The 18737-nt window shown below is 42.3% G+C and overlaps 1 non-coding gene across 1 annotated transcript; it reads left to right on the top strand.

The window, feature by feature from the left end:
- Positions 1-8699: 8699 nt before the first annotated feature.
- TRNAF-GAA lies at positions 8700-8772 on the top strand. Its single transcript has one exon. It is a non-coding gene; the product is annotated as a tRNA-Phe (tRNA).
- Positions 8773-18737: the final 9965 nt, after the last annotated feature.

Genomic DNA, 18737 nt, shown 5'->3' with positions numbered 1-18737 from the left:
TGATTCCAAAAATATGGTCCTGGAATGTATAGGACAAACCTCAGCATTAGATGGACTAAGGGGCTACTTAGACTAATTACGGATTTGGGGAAGAGCCTCTCCGTTCTTACAAAATGTATTTCCAGTTACATTCAGGTGCCTAAGATCTCATTAATAAGGAAGAAAGTTCTTCAGTCTTTGGTAAAAAATAGCATTAAAATTCAGAAATTTCTAGGATCTGTAAGATAAGACTAATATTTATCTTTTTTCAAAGTTTTATTATGAAAAATTTAAAACATACAGAAAAATTGGAAGATATGTTTCTCCACCTAGATTCAACAATTGTTAACATTTTGCTATTTGATTTTATCCATATATGTGTGTGTTTGAGACATTTAAAAGAAAGGTGTAAACATCATGACACTTCAACCCTAAATACTTCAGCATAGCATAAATCTCCTAAAACCTTAGCATTCTCCTGCATAATGACAATACCATTTTCATACTTAAGAAAATTAACAGTCATTTCCTAATATACATATTAAAATTTCTCTATATTTCCCTGAAAGCTAGTAGAATATGCCACCAAAACATGCCACTTTGGCATAAGATGTCTTGAGCTGAAGGCAGTTGGGAAGATAAACATACAAGAAAAGCTCTCTGCCCTCTCTCTATTTGCTTAAAAGCAGGACATAAAGTTGTAAAGATGTCCCCCCTTCCCTCCCTACCAGGAAGGACAGAAGTTAATCCCCAGAGACAACTGTACACCCTGATCAGCCCACAAATGGCACCAGAGGAATCTATGTAACAAACTTTATTAACCAGTTTTTTTTTTTATTTGTTTTTTTAAATTTATTTTTGGCTGCGTTGGGTCTTCGTTGCTGCACATGGGCTTTCTCTAGTTGCTGTGAGCAGGGGCTACTCTTTGTTGCAGTGCACAGGCCTCTCATTGCAGTGGCTTCTTTTGTTGCGGAGCACGGGCCCTAGGCACGCAGGCTTCAGTAGTTGCGGCACGCGGGCTCAGTAGTTGTGGCACACGGGCTTAGTTGCTCCGCGGCCTGTGGGATCTTCCCAGACCAGGGCTCAAACCCGTGTCCCCTGCACTGGCAGGCGGATTCTTAACCACTGCGGCACCGGGGAAGTCCACTAACCAGTCTTATCTATTAAGATAAGTTCCCCTTATCCATTAGTTTCCCTATATATTTACCTTCCCACAATTTGCTACCCTAGAAACTTGGTGTTTCTCTGTTGTCTTGTTACTTCTCTACAAATTTCTTGTTCTTTTGTAAGATATAAGCCCCAGTTCCAACCACCTTTTTGAGTTACTCATCACTGGGTACTTCCATGAGTATATGCAATGCACATAATAAACTTCTGTTTGTTTTTCTCTTGTTAATCTGTCTTTTGTTAGAATAATTTTCCATCCAGGGAACCTAAAATAACGGGTAAAGGGAAAACAGATTTTTTTCCCCTCTACATCCCCAAAATTCTCTTTATAGGTTTTTTTTTCTTTGTTTTGTTTTGTTTTGTTTTCCCTGTACCAGGCTCCAATAAGGTCCACACATTACTTTCGGTTAGTCTCTTAAATATAGAGCTCTATCCCCATCTTTTTTATTTTGTTTTTCATAACATTGGTATGTTAAAGACAGCAGGTCAGATGTCTTAGAGAATGTCTCATACTCTAGATTTGTCTAGTTATTTTTTCATGGTGTCATCTAACTTATTTCGCCATTTTCTGAATTTCCTATAAACTGGAAGTTAGGTCTACCTAGAAGCCTGACTAGTTTCAGGTCACAGTTTTTGGCAAGAAGCCTTCATAGGTGATTCTATGCACGTTGTATTATAGGACTAGGAGGCCCATAAAAACTGGCTGAAGGACTTCTATTTACACTGACGTATAAATGATTCCTAGCAGGCCCTTTTCTGAACCCAGAGTTTTATCAGGAGACAGTGAATTGAAAGCACTTAGGCCTCAAGATTCTCAGAGTAACATTGGCATCAGGTTTCTTCCTGTGCTGGGGGAATGGGCCAGGTTAGTGTAAGTAGCAAGATTCCGCTCTAAGATCAAGAAGACCATTTGCCTCAAAACCTAACATCCCCAAAGTGCATGTGGACCATAGATTTAAAAGAACTGCCGTATTTCAATAAAGCTGGTCGAATATAGGGACAAGCATGTTGCATTGTGACCGCCCTGGCCTGGGGGCTCAGAAGAGAGTTCTGGTCTCACCTCTGTCACCAAATGACTGTGTGACACTGGGAATCATTAGCCTCTCTGGACTTTTATCGACTCACACACAGGATAGAGGCTGCTGTCCCAGGTGATCAAAATGAGGTCATTTTGTAACTATTACATAAGCACCGATGTGATTGCATGGCAGTGTTTATTTCTTGTGGAGACAAGAAAAAAACACTTTGACTTTACTTCTCACATTCCTTACGGGGCAAGCTGGGGAGACTCAGTCACTCCCAAGTCAAAGCATTCTTCCTTTTCCAATCATCCAGTCATTATTAAAGGGCAATAGATGAACAGTCTGAACAGGACGCTTCTGTCTGTGGTGCGATGGGTTCCTTCCCGCCCCTCAGGGAAGCTCTGGACACTGGACCATCTATGGGAGAACACGTGGAGCTGCAGCCCCTTCTGAATCCTATGCAACCTTGTGTAGTTGGGGAAAACTGGGTGTAGTCAATTTTCCGATTGCTAATGATGGAAAGGGGCTGGATAGTTGAGTGGGAGAATCTGGGGTCAGGGCCCTGCTTACTGTCCCTGTGACCTAGGAGAGCCCTGGAAACGTGCCCTGACAGCTCCACCTGCAGGACAGAGGAGACATGTCCCAGGCGGCTTCTGCCTCCCACTGGGGGATCCTGAGCACAGGAAGCCCCAAAGCTCAGCTCTCCCTCTTACTGCATCCCTCCTACCCACAAACCTCCTGCAGAGAAACTCCGGCCTGTGTGTGCAAGGAAGACAGGGGAGAAGGGTAGAGAAGAGCTGACTTGTCGCCAAGGGTCCCGAGTGAGGTACGTCAGGAAGTGGCCAATGCTGGGACACGGAGTTGGGGGTGTAAGGATACAACAAACAGGACTAGAGAAGTGGATGAAAGCAGGGGAGAGTCAAGAGTGCGAGGCACCTGGGAGGTTGGAGGGCCATAGGACCAAATAGCACAGGTGCCTCTGTGGCCTCCTTTTCTGGTCATTTAACACCATCTTGTGCATCTTCAGTGGGGCAGAGGAAGAGACTGATTTATTTCTTGTTTCTGGCTTTTTTTTTTTTTAAATTAACAAGGGATTTAGGAAAGTCCTGACTTAAGTTTATTCTGCCTTATTTCTTTGGGTGAATAACCAGGCCTTACCCCTTAATCGCTGGATAGGGGTAGGGTGGGGAGACAGAGCAGGGATGCAGTTGGGAGGCTGGCCCAGTTCATCAAAAACGAGAGACAAGCAATTAAGCTGACAAGTATTTAAAGAACACCCAAGCCTCTGAAACTCAAGCTCTAGAGTCCAAGTTTTCTGGCCTTTAGGGCATTGTTGAAAATCCACATGGTTAGTTAGGCGTTTGCTTGATGGATGTGGGAGGATTGGATTAGCACATAGGAAAAGCTCTGTAGGTTGTTCTTGAGTATAATTTGCTTAATTGTTTCTGGCCTTGTAAGTATACCCGGAGGCTTAATATTGATGTCTGTGATTCAGCCAAAACAAAAACCAATAAGGTCTTTATCGACTTGTGGTTTAATGGCTTTAAATAAATTAACTTCTTCTGGATCAATTCAGCATACAGATGATATTTACAATCTATTAACTTTTTTATACTTCTCCCTTAAGTTATAACTTTAATATATATGTTTTGGAGAAATCACTTTCTATCCATGAAGAAAGAAATTATTTCTATACACAGAGAACTTCAAAAGGCATAAACATGCCCATAAAAAAGCATCTACAAGAAAAGCTGAGCCCTAACCCCAGATTCCAGGTTCAGATTTAGACTCATGCCAATTTTTCATTGAAATGGGGTCTTTGTTTTAAAAAAATTAAGAGCATTTGGTGGAAGTTACAGAATATGCTTTATGGACCAGTAGTCCGTTCTGCACCAGATTAATTGTGTAACTGGTGTGGACGGAATTGCCTTCCTCCTCCAGTTCATGTTGAAGCCCTAGCTGCCACTGTGACTGAATTTGGAGAGAGGGCTTTTAGGAGGTAAAGGTTAAGGTTCAGGAGGTTATAAGGGTAGAGACCTAACCAGATAGGATTGGTGGCTTTATAAGAAGAGGAAGATAAAGAGAGAGAGAGAGAAAGATCTCCGAGCGCGTGCACCAAGGAAAGTCCGTGTGAGCACACGGTGAGAAGACAGCCATCTGCAAGCCAGGAAGAGAACTCTCACGAGGAACCTAATCGGCAGGCACCTTGATCTTGGACTTTCCAGCCTCCAGACTTCGAGAAAATAGATTTCTGTTGTTAACGTGCCTCACCCCACCCTCGCGATGTCTATGGTACTTTGCTATGGCAGCCCGAGCCAACTAAGACAGTAACCTTAAGCAAGTTGCTTATAGCATCTCTAGGCCTCAGTTTCCTGACATGTAAAATTTGTGGATCAGGCAAAATAAACCCCATGTTCTCTTCCATATCTAGCATTACTATGATTCTAACTGAAATTGTCTGGTCCCAGAAGAGCAGCAAACTTAAAAAAATTTTTTTAATTCTAAGTTTCCAATTTTCATAAAAGTTACAGAATGGTACAGACAAGTCCCAAGTATGTTTTACCCAGATTCATCAACTTTTATATTTTTCCCCATTTACATTTTCACGTCCTCTCTGTGTGTGTCTGTTTCTCTCTGTGTGTATTTGCACACATATTATTATTTTATTTTTCTGAACCATTTGAAGGTAAATTACAGATATGATATCTCTTTATCCCTGAATACTTCGGTATGTATTTCTTAAAACAAGGATATTTTCTAACTACGGTTGCCAACTGCAGGGAATTTAACACTGATATGACACTTTTATGTAATCTACAGCCCACGTTCCAATTTCTTTAATTGTCCTAATAGTATCCTCTAAAACATTTCCCCTCCCGAATAGAAACCAGTCCAGGATCACATATTACTTTCAGTTGTCATGTCTCTGTAGACTCCTTCCATCTGCAACAGTGGCCCAGCTCTTCATTGCTTTCAGGACCTTAACAGTTTTGAAGAATACAGGACAGTCATTTACTAGAATGCCTTTATTTTGCGATTTGTTTAATGTTGCTTCATGACTAGATTCAGGCTATGCATCTCTGGCTGGATCACTATATAAGTGCCAAGTTGTGTCCTTTTGAAGGAATCACATTAGGAGGCCCATGATGTCTCAGTGTCCTTCATTGGTGAGGTTCATCTTGATGACCAGATCAAGGATTTGTCCAGCTTCCCCACTGTATAGTTTCAATTTCCCCCTTGCAACTATTAAGCAATCTGTGGAGAGATACTTTCAGACCATGCAGTGATCCTCCTCATCATACAACCTTCCCCTCATACTTAGCATCCATTGATGATTCTTGACCGAACCAGTCTTTACTATGATGCTTGGAAAATGGCTATTTCCAATGCTACCACTCCTTCCACATTTATGTTGATGACAGTTATCATCTGTAAGCCAGAACCCTCAATCTCATTCTCCCTCCATTATTGTACTCATGGATTTTTATTTTATTCAAGGGGTAAATAATCTATTACTTTTCTTATTCATTTTGATACTGGGATTATCCTAGATTTGGCCAGTAAGAGCCCCTTTAAACTGGCTCCTATGTCCTTTTGATATATTCCCACCTTTTTAACACTTCTGAGAAATACTGATTGAAATCAGAGGCAAATAAAAATAAGTGCTACTTTTTTGGACTGTGGGGTCCCAGGAGCAAAGTTCAGGATAGATTATCAATTGATAGCTGTTCAAAAATCGATTAGTTACTACAACTACATACAACATGTTCTCTTCAGTTTTGTTATTCTTAGATCTTCTAGTTAGTTCTCATAATTAGTCTTCGTGGTTATCATAGGTAATTAGACTTGAGTTGGCCAGAATCCGTGGATTAATTTGGAAGACAGGACTACAGCCAAAGCTTCTTTTCAACATGGAGTCCTTCTTCAACATCATTTCCCTGATTTGAATGCCAATTTCTTTATCATCTGTTCCTTCCGACCGTGAGTGTGTTCATAGATTGTTCACTTCACTTTAGCCCTTGGCATTTGGTCTCTGTGGAAGTTCTGATGGCTCTTCTTGCCTCTGTAATCTTGCTGAACAAAGATTTTCTCCCAAACTCAGTAATAATTTTCATTCCTGCTGTCAACACTAAGGTGCTAAGCTAGAGGTTTCCAAACCTTCTCTGTTCATAATGCTCTCAGTGTCTCAGTAAGTTTTTCCAATGCTCCCAGGCCAAAAGAAATACCGAACAGTTCCTTTTATGAAGTACTCAGGCCCAAACAATTTATTAAGTATTCATGTCCAATGACTTTGTTTGGAAAAACCTATACACATAAAAGAAAAGAAAGGTATATTTTTATTTCATTCGTAAACAACCAACATTACTTACCAATGGGATGTGTGTACCTGTTGGGGAGTGCACAGTTTCTCCAAACTTGGAAGCAGATTGGACACCACTACTCTCATTTCCTGTTATACATTTATTTTCACGTGCACTTGCTTTTTATCACAACTGCTGAAAACCTAGCTTTGCAAAGAGATGACATCATTGAAAGAACTGTAGAGTGATCTATTGCTGAAACTATGAACTACCTAGCAGTTTGTGCAGTGTCCCACAGATGTCCAGTATTACTGCGTTTCCCTCAAAAATCTAAAATATTCTGCAGCCCCCTGTGAAGGCACTGCAGTGTCCCAGGTTGCTTTCCTGCACAGAACGGACACTATGACACGAAGTCCTGGAAACTTTCAGTCCCCTTTGTAAAACGCCAATGACAAATATTGAGTTGGTTGTTAAAAATCTTTTCTCTTGTGGTGAAACTGGTAGAGCTCATTATGTAGCCCCAAGCTGTGACTCTTTTTCATAGTTTATAAGTTGGGTGATCACATCATTGATTTTCCCTTCGTTCTAGGATACTTTTAAGAGTGAAAGGGGTGCTACCATGACAGGATTCTGGGAGGTAAACAGGGACTGTCCTGGGCAAACCGGGCTGTGTGATCACCCAGTTAATTCATGACATATGTCATAACACTTATGTTCTGAAATCCACCTTTAGTCAATGAATGGTCACTATTACAATGTTGTTTCTCTTATCTTGTGATTTGCTGAAGGATCTTACATTAAATTCTGAAACATGAAGTTTATTGGTTGTGCTCTTCCTTCTCTTATCTCTCCAGTCCTCTTCCTTCCATTTCCCTTCAGACCCTGGACCTTTTCCTCACCCCTACCCGTACCCCAAATCCCATCAAAACTTAACTTTCCTAGTCACGCAGGTTCAAGCTTTGCCTGCAGTATTTTGAGAATGTGAAAGGTAGCTACATTCACGACACACAAGAAAGGCTGTAAAAGCCCTCTTTCCCCATCTCTTTATCTTTGACCCTCACAAGGCAGCTGCACCAAGTTTCTTCTTCTTCCACTCCAACCCCGCTGCCCCCAAGCCTACACAGAACTCTGTTCATCCCCAAGCTCTCTTTGGTCCCTTTTCCTTCCTTAACCAATGACTTCTTTTAAACCTCAAGCTCTTCCGTTTGGATTTGACGCAACAAAGGAATTCAGAAAGTGACTCTACACCTTAGAGATTGCAAACACTTCCCATGTTCAAAACTGTTTTCTTTTTCTTTCATATTCGTATGCATGCATCCATCCATCCCTCAAACCTGGCTGTGAAACTTCCACTTACTTGGGTGAAAGGGCGGTGAGATTAACACCCCTGCCTTCAGAGAATTACAACTTCATTGGAGAGGGAAAAACAGCAACAACAACAGACAATAGGATGTTCGGACATTGCCGAATGTCTGTGCTTGGTAGGTAGTTGGTGCTTCAGAAACATTCGTCAACTGGTGTACGAAGTAGTATTGACATTGCATGGTCGTCCTCAGTGAGCTCGCCAAGCTTTCACGGTGTGCCTATCTGGCTCTGTGCAAAGTGGTGGTGGGAAAGGGAGCGTTTCGAGGACCCAGGATCACAAGGAGACTGCAGTCCTGCCTCCATGCCCTGGTCCACTTCTTGTTCACCTTAATCGTGAAAAGTGAGAGGTCATAGCGGGAAGGGCCGACTCCTTGGGCAGAGGGCAAGCCAAAGGGACCACCCTGCACCAGGCTCGCGGGGACCAGCTGGGGGAAGACGAACCCGCGCCCCGAGGGGCCGCGGAGCCCTGGGGGCGGGGAGTGGTGAGCTGGGGTCGCGCAGGCGTCGCCCCGACGCGCTGCCGCCATCGCTGCTTTTGACCCCGCTCCGCCGCGCTGCGCGCCAGCCCAACGCCCCCCGAGCCCCGCAGCGGGGACACCGGGTCGTTCACGACGCCTGCTGTCGATGATTAAACCAAAGGTTTGGATTATACTGAAAAAAGTAAGTAACGTACAGTGCACTTAGTCACGGCTTGTAAAAAGCAGGCAGAAGAATGTTGATACGTATAACCATTTAAATTTTTTTTTTTTTTAACATATAACCGTTTAATATGGCAAGGAAGAAACGCTGTGATTACTAGGAAGAGACGGAAGAGGCGGACGCGAAGAGTTCAGTGATAGTTTATTCTAGACGCAACAAAGCAGGCGCCGAAATAGCTCAGTTGGGAGAGCGTTAGACTGAAGATCTAAAGGTCCCTGGTTCGATCCCGGGTTTCGGCAGGACCTTTCTTTTTCGATTGGAATTTCTCGTAGGAGCCTCTGTTTAAAGTAACCTGGCTCATTAATTCCCCCCAGGTAAAAACTGGGACTTGAAGGGCGAGCGAGAAGTAGAGACAGTCCTTCTCAGTCACCCCTGGGAGTGTGGCCGCTACTCTCGGCTACTTCCGGGGCGCCTCAGTCGGAGGCGCAGCTGCGCGTGCGCAGTGGGAAGCGTGGTTGGGGGTGGGGCGGCCAGAGACGCCCTGCTCGAGACCCGGAAGTGCGGGATCCCGGGCGGACGCTGGGTGGTGAGAGGGCGCAGCGTGCAGGTCGGGGCGCGAAAGGAATACGTCCGTGTCGGAGGGCGAGAAACAAAACTTCGTCCCAAATCTCATTCCCAAAGCATCCCAATTTGAAAAGCAAAACCCTGCTGTTTAATCAAATGATCCCCCTCTGGCCTTGCCCGAGGAGGGAACCGGGAAGCTAGGTATTTTTGGTTAGAAGCGCACGAAGCGCGGCCCCGGGGGTGGCATAGCCGGGGTTACTTATCGAGTGGGTAAAGGCATGGCAGCTTTACAGCTCTGTAAAATTAGTCTTGCATCGCAACAACTTTAATTAGAGTCTAGATCAGTGGTTCGCAAAGTGTGGTCCCAGGACCACCGGCAGTCACGGCTTCACCTGGGAACTGCTTGGAAATGCACAATCTCGCCCGTGCTTCACACCTACTGAATGGGAAACTCTGGGGTGGGCCCAGCCTTAGGTGTTTTAACAAGTCTTCAGGGGATTATGAAGCAGTCAGAGTTTGAGTTCCACTTATCTAGGCATGCCTTTCAGTGTTTAAAAGAGCCCTTTCCTAAGACTGTTTTTGTGAACAAGCTTTTACCTTGTGCAGTCTTTTGTCCTGCAAGTCTGAAATAAAACTTTGACACGTGCTCGGAATTAATTTTTCTGAAAATTTTTGCTTTCATGGTGAGTGTGTGTGTTGGTGGTGGGATGTGTTGGGGCATCGACTCTGGTAGCTATCTGTAGGACCCACCCCAAGGCTAACCTAGGCGCTGTGGAGTAAAGAAAATGGAGCCCAGGGGCCTGATTATACATTGTGTTGGCTCCTGGGAGCTGAGCTAGGACCCAGAGGTAGAAATTGAAGGATTAAATTAAATTTAATTAAATTTAAGTTTAATTGAATTGAATTAAAGAAGGAAGAAATTTCAGTCTATTTTGGAGTCACTAGAAAAGGGAAGATTTAGTTTAGTGAGGTGATGAATTGCTGGTCAGCAGATGAGAGACAGTCACTTGTGGGATGTATGCACTAAATCTTGCGTATATTCTGCTTCTGTTGGTTTGAAAGGGAAGGCCGCTCACATTTATGAAGCCTTGTGTGCCCTCAGGGTATTAATTCACTCGTCAATTGGACCTCAGTTATGTGCCTCCCGCTATGTGCCAGGCATTATGTGATCTTTGTAACTACCCTATGAAGTTACCTATTATTAGAATCTTCATTTTACACATAATAGTCCTTGTAGGAACGCAAGTATTAAACATATGTCAGGCATCTAACTTCTGCCACGTCCTAAATGTTATGAAAAGTGAATAGTTATTGGGATGTTTGCATAAAAATGAGAGTAGTTTTAGGAGGAAATAAAAGCTTTTGCTGGTGAATCAGAAAAGGCTCTATGGGCAAGAAGGTCTTGATTGGGCCCTCTGAGGAAGATTTCTTGGCAAGGGAAGAACCAAACTGGAGTGCAACCAGCCATCCACGTGTTTTTTTAAAAAAATTAATTAATTAATTAATTTTTGGCTGCGTTGGGTTTTCGTTGCTGCACGCAGGCTTTCTCTAGTTGCGGCGAGTGAGGTCTACTCTTTGTTGCTGTGTGCAGGCTTCTTATTGCGGTGGCTTCTCTTGTTGCGGAGCAGGGCTCTAGGTGCGCGGGCTTTAGTAGTTGCAGCACGTGGGCTCGGTAGTTGTGCCTCACGGGCTCTAGAGCACAGGCTCAGTAGTTGTGGTGCGCGGGCTCAGTAGTTGCTCCGTGGCATGTGGGATCTTCCCCGACCAGGGCTCGAACCCGTGTCCCCTGTATCGGCAGGCGGATTCTTAACCACTGCGCCCCCAGGGAAGCCCCATCCATGTGTTTAAATGGGAAGGGAATGGTGTGGGTGCCGGCAGTGAGAGTGACTGTTCATTTCAGGCAGCCTGAGGCCTGACTACCCCGTGGGCAGACACAACAAGACCATGTATTTGCTATAGGAATAGGGACATTTGTATGGGGGGAGGCTAGAGGCACACACCTGGTTAGAAGTCTGAAGAGGTGTTAAAAAACAAATTTTAACTGAGTAAATGTTAAAGATCGTATTGGCTTTTTTCAAAGATTCAGGAATCAAGTGGCATCCCATCTAGGAAATATAAAGGGGCTCTGAGGAGCTGTGCAAAAGACTTTTAGAGGCAGAAGGAGGCAAGACAAGGAAGTTATTCCAGCCAGTGGTCCCCAACCTTTTTGGCACCAGGGACCAGTTTCGTGGAAGACAATTTTTCCACGGACGGGGAGGGGAGCGGGGGATGGTTCAGGCGGTAATGTGAGCGATGGGGAGCAGCAGAGGAAGCTTCTCTCTCTGGCCCGCCGCTCACCTCCTGCTGCCAGCCCGGTCCCTAACTGGTTGTGGACCAGTAACAGTCTGCAGCCTGGGGGTTGGGGACCCCTGATTCTAGCAGAGAGCTGATTGTTTCAGGCAAGGCCACCTTCCTTTGGGGGGCAAGAGGGGTCCATCAGGAGGATTACCTCTGTTGGGGGGGGGCGGGAATTTCCCCCCTACCCCCCTTGAATTCTTGTGGCTAGACTAATAATAAGATTGGCACAAGACACATTAACAGGAGAAAAAGAAACAAGTTTTAATACATGCTCATGGAGGTCCCATAGAAACGGGACCTAAGAAGTGGCCAAAGCAGGTGACTTTTATATTTTTTAGACAAAGAAACAATAAATTTGTAGGAATTGATAGGACAAAGAAACTTAGGCTTTGGGCACTTGATTAGAGAAGAACCCAAGTGGAGTTTGGGCTTGGGGTAGTAAATTAAAGAAGTAACAAGGTTTGTTCATATAGGCTTCTTGGTCAAATTCCCTCTCTCTGGTGATAAGGGTGTCCTTCTACTTCCAGATGCAGGGAGGGCACCTTTTACAGGAGAGATATTTTTTTCCTGCTTCTGGGAGAGTTAGGAGGGTCAGAGTCCCTCTAGCATCAGCCATTTCTTAAGTAACTTCAAAATAATCAATATGCCATTGAGACACATTTTGGGGTGGCCTGCCCTGGGCCCCAACACCTCACTATTGCTGACCAGGTAATGCCAGACTGATTGGAAGATTATGTTCCTAGGAGAGGCTGAAGCTGCAATTAGGTTAGGTATTAAGTCTCAGTTAGGTGATGGTGGGCCTAGCACAAGTGACTCCATTTTGGCCCTGGTATCTCTTTTGTAGCAAGGGGAAGAGGAAGAGGATAGTTTGGGCAGACCTCCACTGGACCCGTGTTCGTAAAGGGTTTTGCTGACTTTGTGGGTGGGAGGAATGATTAGGAAGAAGGTAGGCAGCATTTTAAAAAATTAAATATATATTTTATTTTAAAAAATTACATATATACATATATTTTATTTAAAAAATAATTACACATATACATATATATGTAATTTTTTAACCTTAAGATGTAAAGTCTAAAGATGTAATCTGATCATGTTTATTGCCTATCACTGACTTGTGACATGCTCTGATAGATGTCAAACGCTGTCAGTTTCCGGGAGTGAAGGCTGAGAAAGACGGAACATGCATTGTCTCCTAGGAGCCCTCTGACGCCAGGCAGCTCCAGGACAGCTCTTTATAATTAAGATGGGGGTGTCTAGCTCTTTATAACCAAGAGGGGTATAAAGGGTGAAGAGTAAAGTGTGGAGTCAGCCTTTACTTTAGAAAGGAAATGCTTTCAGTGGAAAGAGCACTATCAACATTAAACATTTATAAGAGTTAATGCTCAACCCAGCTCTCTACTGTCAGCAGAAAGGCTGTGAATATCTCCTCTTACTTCAAGCCATTTATCCTGAGTGGCAGAGGGAAGGCATCTGCTCAAGTCTCCTTGGTGAGCTTTTGGAAAGAAACCTGGGACCTCTGGCTCATCTGACAAATTTCTAGGGTGACATGCAAGCATATTGCTAAATGACTGTTTATCTCTTAATTATTCCGGATACTGTATTCATTTTAGGTCAGAACTAGGACATAATGAAGCTGTTACAATTGTTATATACAATATTATACTAGATGAGCATTTAATAATTTATTGAGGCCTTTTGTATAATCAATGTGTATGTTCATTAATGCCCATTTTATTAGTCTTAGGTCATATTTCTACTTATTTACATATATAGTGGTTTATAGTTGTTTAGTTTCATGCTATGTTATTTGTCACATCTCAGACTTATCTGATGTTGGTCAGAAATATAACTCCTGTTGGATTTACCTCCAATTCCAGGAATATATGAATCCTGCACAGTCATCCTTAATAGGTGATGTCAGAAAGGATTACTTTGTTTAAGCATAGCTCACTTATCTAACTGGAAATCTTGGAGGGTTGTTTGCAGTCCCTAGCTTTTGGAGTGTGATGTTTGGGAGAGGGCCAGCATGCAGCCTGGGAAATGAAGCAGGACAGTTTGCTGAGGGGCAAGGCGCTTCATAACAGACATCCAGGTCTCATATGAGTTCCGTAAGTTGAAAATTTCATATAATGAGTTGTCTTAAAGCAGGGTGTGCAAATATTTGACTATTCACTCTACCTAAATATATTCTACAGTACATTTGGGGCAACACCTGCTCCTACATACTTCACTGACGCTCTAGTCCAGCGTATAAAGAATGACCAGAGTTGCCATTTCTGGAGTGCTCTCTATGTGCCAGGAATTGTGATGAGCACACTTTGTACATGATCCCACCAAACTTGTCAATAACTCTTCCGGGTGGGAGGCATAGTTGAATATGAATTTCTTTTTAGAAGTTACATAGTAGTGCAGTTTGAAAAGGTAGCATAATTCTGAGATGTATTAAAATGGAACATGAGCCATAATAATAAAGTAGTTCGTTTATACATTGTGTTACTGAGATCTGTGTTAGAGCATTTTGTTCAGTTTTGATGAACTCAGTTTAAGAGGAAAGGGTTAACAAAGAACAAAAACATGATTAAGGAAGAGGAGATTTCTTTTAAAAACGACAATAAAAGGATATGAATTCGATTTGCCAAGATAGAAAAGCTGAGGGTAACTTGATTACTGTCTTCAAATTATTGTTCTTCCGGGATATATAATTTCCGGGGAGATGCCAGAAGAAGAAATGGGTTTAGATGAAGGTGGGAGAGATTTCTGTTAGATAAAAAGGAATTGTGATAAGATATTTGATCTAGTTTTGTGATAGAAAATTGTCTGACCGAGATTGGTTAACCTAGAGAATTGCTGTTGAATAGATTTGTCAGTGTTCAAGAGGACTACTAGCCAACTCTTGGGATGTAGGGGAGGAAAAAACTTTTCCCCACTACCCTCCTAGGTTCTGGGCTGGGGACCTGTATATAAGATTGAAAAAAGATTAACAAGAGAAAAACAAACAGATTATTAACATGTGTATTGCGCATATATATGGAAGGACCCAGTGATGAGTAACTCAAAAGAGTGTCTAGAACTTGGGCGTATATGGCATTCTTACAAAAGAACAATGAATTTGTAGAGAAGTAAAAGATGAAGGAAGAAGGCTAAGTTTCCAGGGTGGCAAACTGCAGGAAGGTAAATATACGGGGAAACTAATGGTAAATAAAACTAGTTAGTAAAGTTTATTACATAGGTTCTTTGGGTGCCAGTTGTGAGCTGATCAGGGTGTACAGTTGTCCCTGGGGATTAACTTCTGTCCTTCCTGGTAGAGGGGGAAGGAGGGACATCTTTACAAATTTATGTCCTGCTTTTAGGCAAATAGGGGGAGGGCAGAGAACTTTTCTTGTATCTGCTTCTTCTCAATTGCCTTTAGCTCAAAATAATCCTTTTACCAAAGTGGCATATTTTGGGTGGCATATTCTGCTGCCCTTCAGGCATTTCAAAAAAAATCTACTAAAAAAAGAAATCTACTGAGGTGTGGTTTCTTTGTTGTTATTGTTGCTGCTGAGTTCAGGAAGGAAGAGGGTGGAGTGGAATGAGGTGTGGACATTGCTGGCAGAGACCATAAAAAGTGTGGTAGCCTCATTGGGATGGCTCTTATCTCTTAACCCTAAGTGTCTAGAAGAAATACCTGTCCCTGCCTCAAAATTTTAAAAAGCACTTTGCATCCTGAGGTAAACCAAGACAGCCCCCCAGAGAATTACCGGCTGTTTAGAGTCTTCATAGTAAATGAAACCATGAGCCTTTCCTGAAAGTTATTGACTCTGCATCAAAGATAATTTTATCCATGACAATCTCAGTATTGATGTCTGAAGGTATGTGGTGACCTTTGTAGATAAAATACTCTGACAAAATCACTGTTTTCCCACTATGAACAGACTAACTATAAACTTGGTAACACTGCTTATCTTGTACATAGATATGGGTGTGTTTTGATGTTTTCTGGGTTTATTTCAGAGTTTCTTGTTTGTTTCTGTTTTCTTTTTAAGCTAGTCTTTTAAAAACTTGGATTTCCTTATTTAACTTCTTAGCAAGTAAACTAATTTTCTTTTCCTCGAAATGCTTTTCTCAGAGCAATGTTAGAAAAGAAAAAAAAAAAACACTCAATAGCGTTTCAGGCAAATTGAAACATGGGGAGGTGAATGCAAGAAGCACGAAAGTGTAAGAGGTGAGAGTTCAGAAAAGAAAATTGCCATCCCATTCTTGATGGCTTTGAATAAAGGGAACGGGACAATGTAAAGCTGGAGTGCCCAAGAACTCTTGGTCATTGTGAAGACCTGACTTATTGTTTCAAGTGCTTACATAGTAAAGCACATGCTTAAATGACCTTTTTAATGAGGTGCCCTGTTACAGGGGGGAGGGGGGGGCCTGTATCCTGCCAGTCTGTTTCAAGTAAGTTTCATGACTGCCTGGAGGGAAATTTGATAGGTAAGCAGTAGTCCATGATGTTAGTTATCTAGGAGATGAATCTTCATATAGTTATATACATTTACTTGTGTGAAGGCAAATGATGAGGTTGGTGATTTTCTAAAATCCAGAGATCTGCCTCTGGCATACCTTCCAGTGTGAAGACAGGGCAGAGCCCCATTCTCTTTACATTCGTGTGGCTCTCTTCAAAATCCATCCTCCCATAGTCTTTCTCATCTTCATAAAGTCTATATATCGCTGACTCCACTTTTCTAGTGGTCTCCTAACTGGGGAGCCCAGTCCCAAGGAAAATGTCCTTCAGACACGTGGACAATGTGAACAAAAGTTTGTTCTCTTTCTGCTTCCCTTCTCTTCCGGAGCACAGCGTCTATTCTACAACTTCTTCCTTTCTTCTTTCCCATCTTATCTTCTTTTTCAATCTCTCTCCCAACTCAGAGAGTCTATTCTCATATTTAAAAGTTGGGAATTTGAGAAAATGTTTTTAAAAATTTAGTTTTTTTAAAGAATTGATTGCTGAAGTCAGTGGTGAGGAATTGAAACAAAAAAGGAGGTACACAGTGAAAGTACATCTCGGGTTTAGCTCTGTGCCTAGTTCCCTCTGCAGAGACCACTATTAGTAGCTTCTAGTGTATCCTTAAGTAAATAATTTTTGTATATACAAGCACGTATGTCTGTATCTCATTTTACACAAACAGTATCATTATGCACACAATTGTAAAGCTGTTTTCTAAAGATGCACATTACTTCTCCTTTTCACATAACACCACACTTTCCTTTCTTCTTTTTCTTTTTTCCTCTAACAACTGTAAACCTGAGCTGAACTTTTAAACCATATTTAATAACCTATAAAGTATTCCTGATAATCTCACCCCATAGCTATGATGTTTACATTCCCTAATTGAATCAAACTCTAAGGGATTTTAATATTAAATCCATAAACTGTATCTGGATTTGAATGGTCTGATCTCTTATGCTAGGAACAAATATTAACAGAAAAATTTGGTTTTGTTCCTTTTACAAAATGAAGGCCTGATTTGTTGAGTAGTTTCAGCTGTTGAGTAGGCAAGAACGAAATACAGGTACGCACAGCATAGAAACATCTCCCTTGTAAGCGTTTTCTTAGGTCAAGTTGGTAAATTGCTCGGAGAAAAACTATCCATGTGCAAAGCAGAGAGCACACAGTAGGTGCTCAATGCATGTTTATCCAATGAATGATAATACACCTCCCTTTTCATCCTCCCAGTGGTGGCTCATCTCCACTGTCATAGCCTCTGACTATACTTGTTTTTATTATGTTCGCTAACAAGAGAATGAACTATTTTGAGGGTCTGGACTGAGATTCCTGTTCCTTTTCTATGCCTTATGTCATCCAGCCCTGTGCCAGAAACGTTTTGGGTTCTCAAGAAATGCTTCTTGACATCTATTGATTTGTCAATAAGCAACTCTTGCAGAAGGACTAAAAAGGGTTTGTAGTTAATTTAAAATTCTGGATGATTTTTAGTGTTTTCTTTTTTGTTCATGTATTAAAATTTTTTTTCCGCTTGCATTATTAAAAAAAGGACAAAAAAAAGGGCTCTAAACCTCCTTCAACATAGGAGAGCAGGAAGCTGGACCTCTGAGTTAGTGCTCCAGAAAGAGAATGGGGTTGTCTTAGCCTAACAGAGACAAGTTGAAGCATTTTGGGACCAGGATCCGCCAGGGCACTAACCCGCATTAATGCAGGTCATAAACCCATGAGGTGGGATCACAGTCACACATTACATGGTTGACATTCAATAAATGTCTTAACAACAACAATAACATTCTCTCATCTTTCAAGTTCCTTAAGATGTTCTGACTGCTATTCTTAAGTGGAAGATTTACATAACTTTCTAGATAAACACGTTTTAGAAAACCTTCCAGATGTAACAGAGATTAAGAGCTAAATAAAGGTTTTGTGTTCTGAGAGATATAAAGAAAACAAACAGTCCAACACAAATAGAAACATGTCTTAGTAATGGAAACGTTTTACTTAATCCACCAGTTATGAGCTCATTCATTCTTGTGAGTTATGAGGCTGTGCAGGTGTTGGCCTTCGGTAGGTGTGCTTGGGAGGTCCCCTTTCAAGAGCAGCTGATGGACATCAAGGCCCTAGCAGCAACCAGAACATGATTCTGTCCGATGTCAATGTGAAATCATCTGGTCCAGGCCTTTTGGTTCTTGGCTATATTGAGGGTTAGACCTGTCAACCTTGGATCCTAGACTGTATCTGCTGCTGGCCCTTGGTAGCTGCCACATTTCTGTGCACATACTTTGGTCCACTGGGCCTGAAATAGAGGGCTCCCTTTCTCTCGCTGTAGAAGGATTTTGTGTCACTTACTACCTTCTGAGCTGGTTCTTGACACCATTTTGGAAGCACAGCCCAACTTTTCCCGGGAGTTGAGGGTTATATATTTCTAGCTAGCACCTCTCTGGGATGCCTGATGAGGAGCTGGATTGACTTCAGTTTTCCATAGAGCCTCTGTGGGGTGGCAGGAGGTATCTTCCATCGAAGAGGGCAACCTAAGCTAACCTATGCCAGTTAAAAGTACTGGTATATTATTAGCGCTTATTTGCAATTCACCATGCCAAACCAACCTGAGGGTACAAATAGGGTCACGATATTGGTAATAACAAAGCGTTTTATCCCAACTCAAAGCCTTTTGCCCCAACTATTTGTTGAAGACCTCAGCAATTGGAAAGAATCTTGCCTACCTGCTTGGGGGTGTTTCACATATTTTCACACAAAAAAATCTCAGATTGCTGGGCACCACCATTGGAACTCTAGTCTACCAGGCTTCTCTCATCTTCTAAATTTTTTTTTAAAATTTATTTATTTTTATTTATTTATGGTTGTGTTGGGTCTTCGTTTCTGTGC

The sequence above is a fragment of the Balaenoptera musculus genome, chromosome 18 (genome assembly GCF_009873245.2).
Source record: "Balaenoptera musculus isolate JJ_BM4_2016_0621 chromosome 18, mBalMus1.pri.v3, whole genome shotgun sequence".
Taxonomy (NCBI): domain Eukaryota; kingdom Metazoa; phylum Chordata; class Mammalia; order Artiodactyla; family Balaenopteridae; genus Balaenoptera; species Balaenoptera musculus.
The sequence above is the reverse complement of the archived record's forward strand: the minus strand, read 5'-3'. Positions and strand labels throughout refer to the sequence as shown.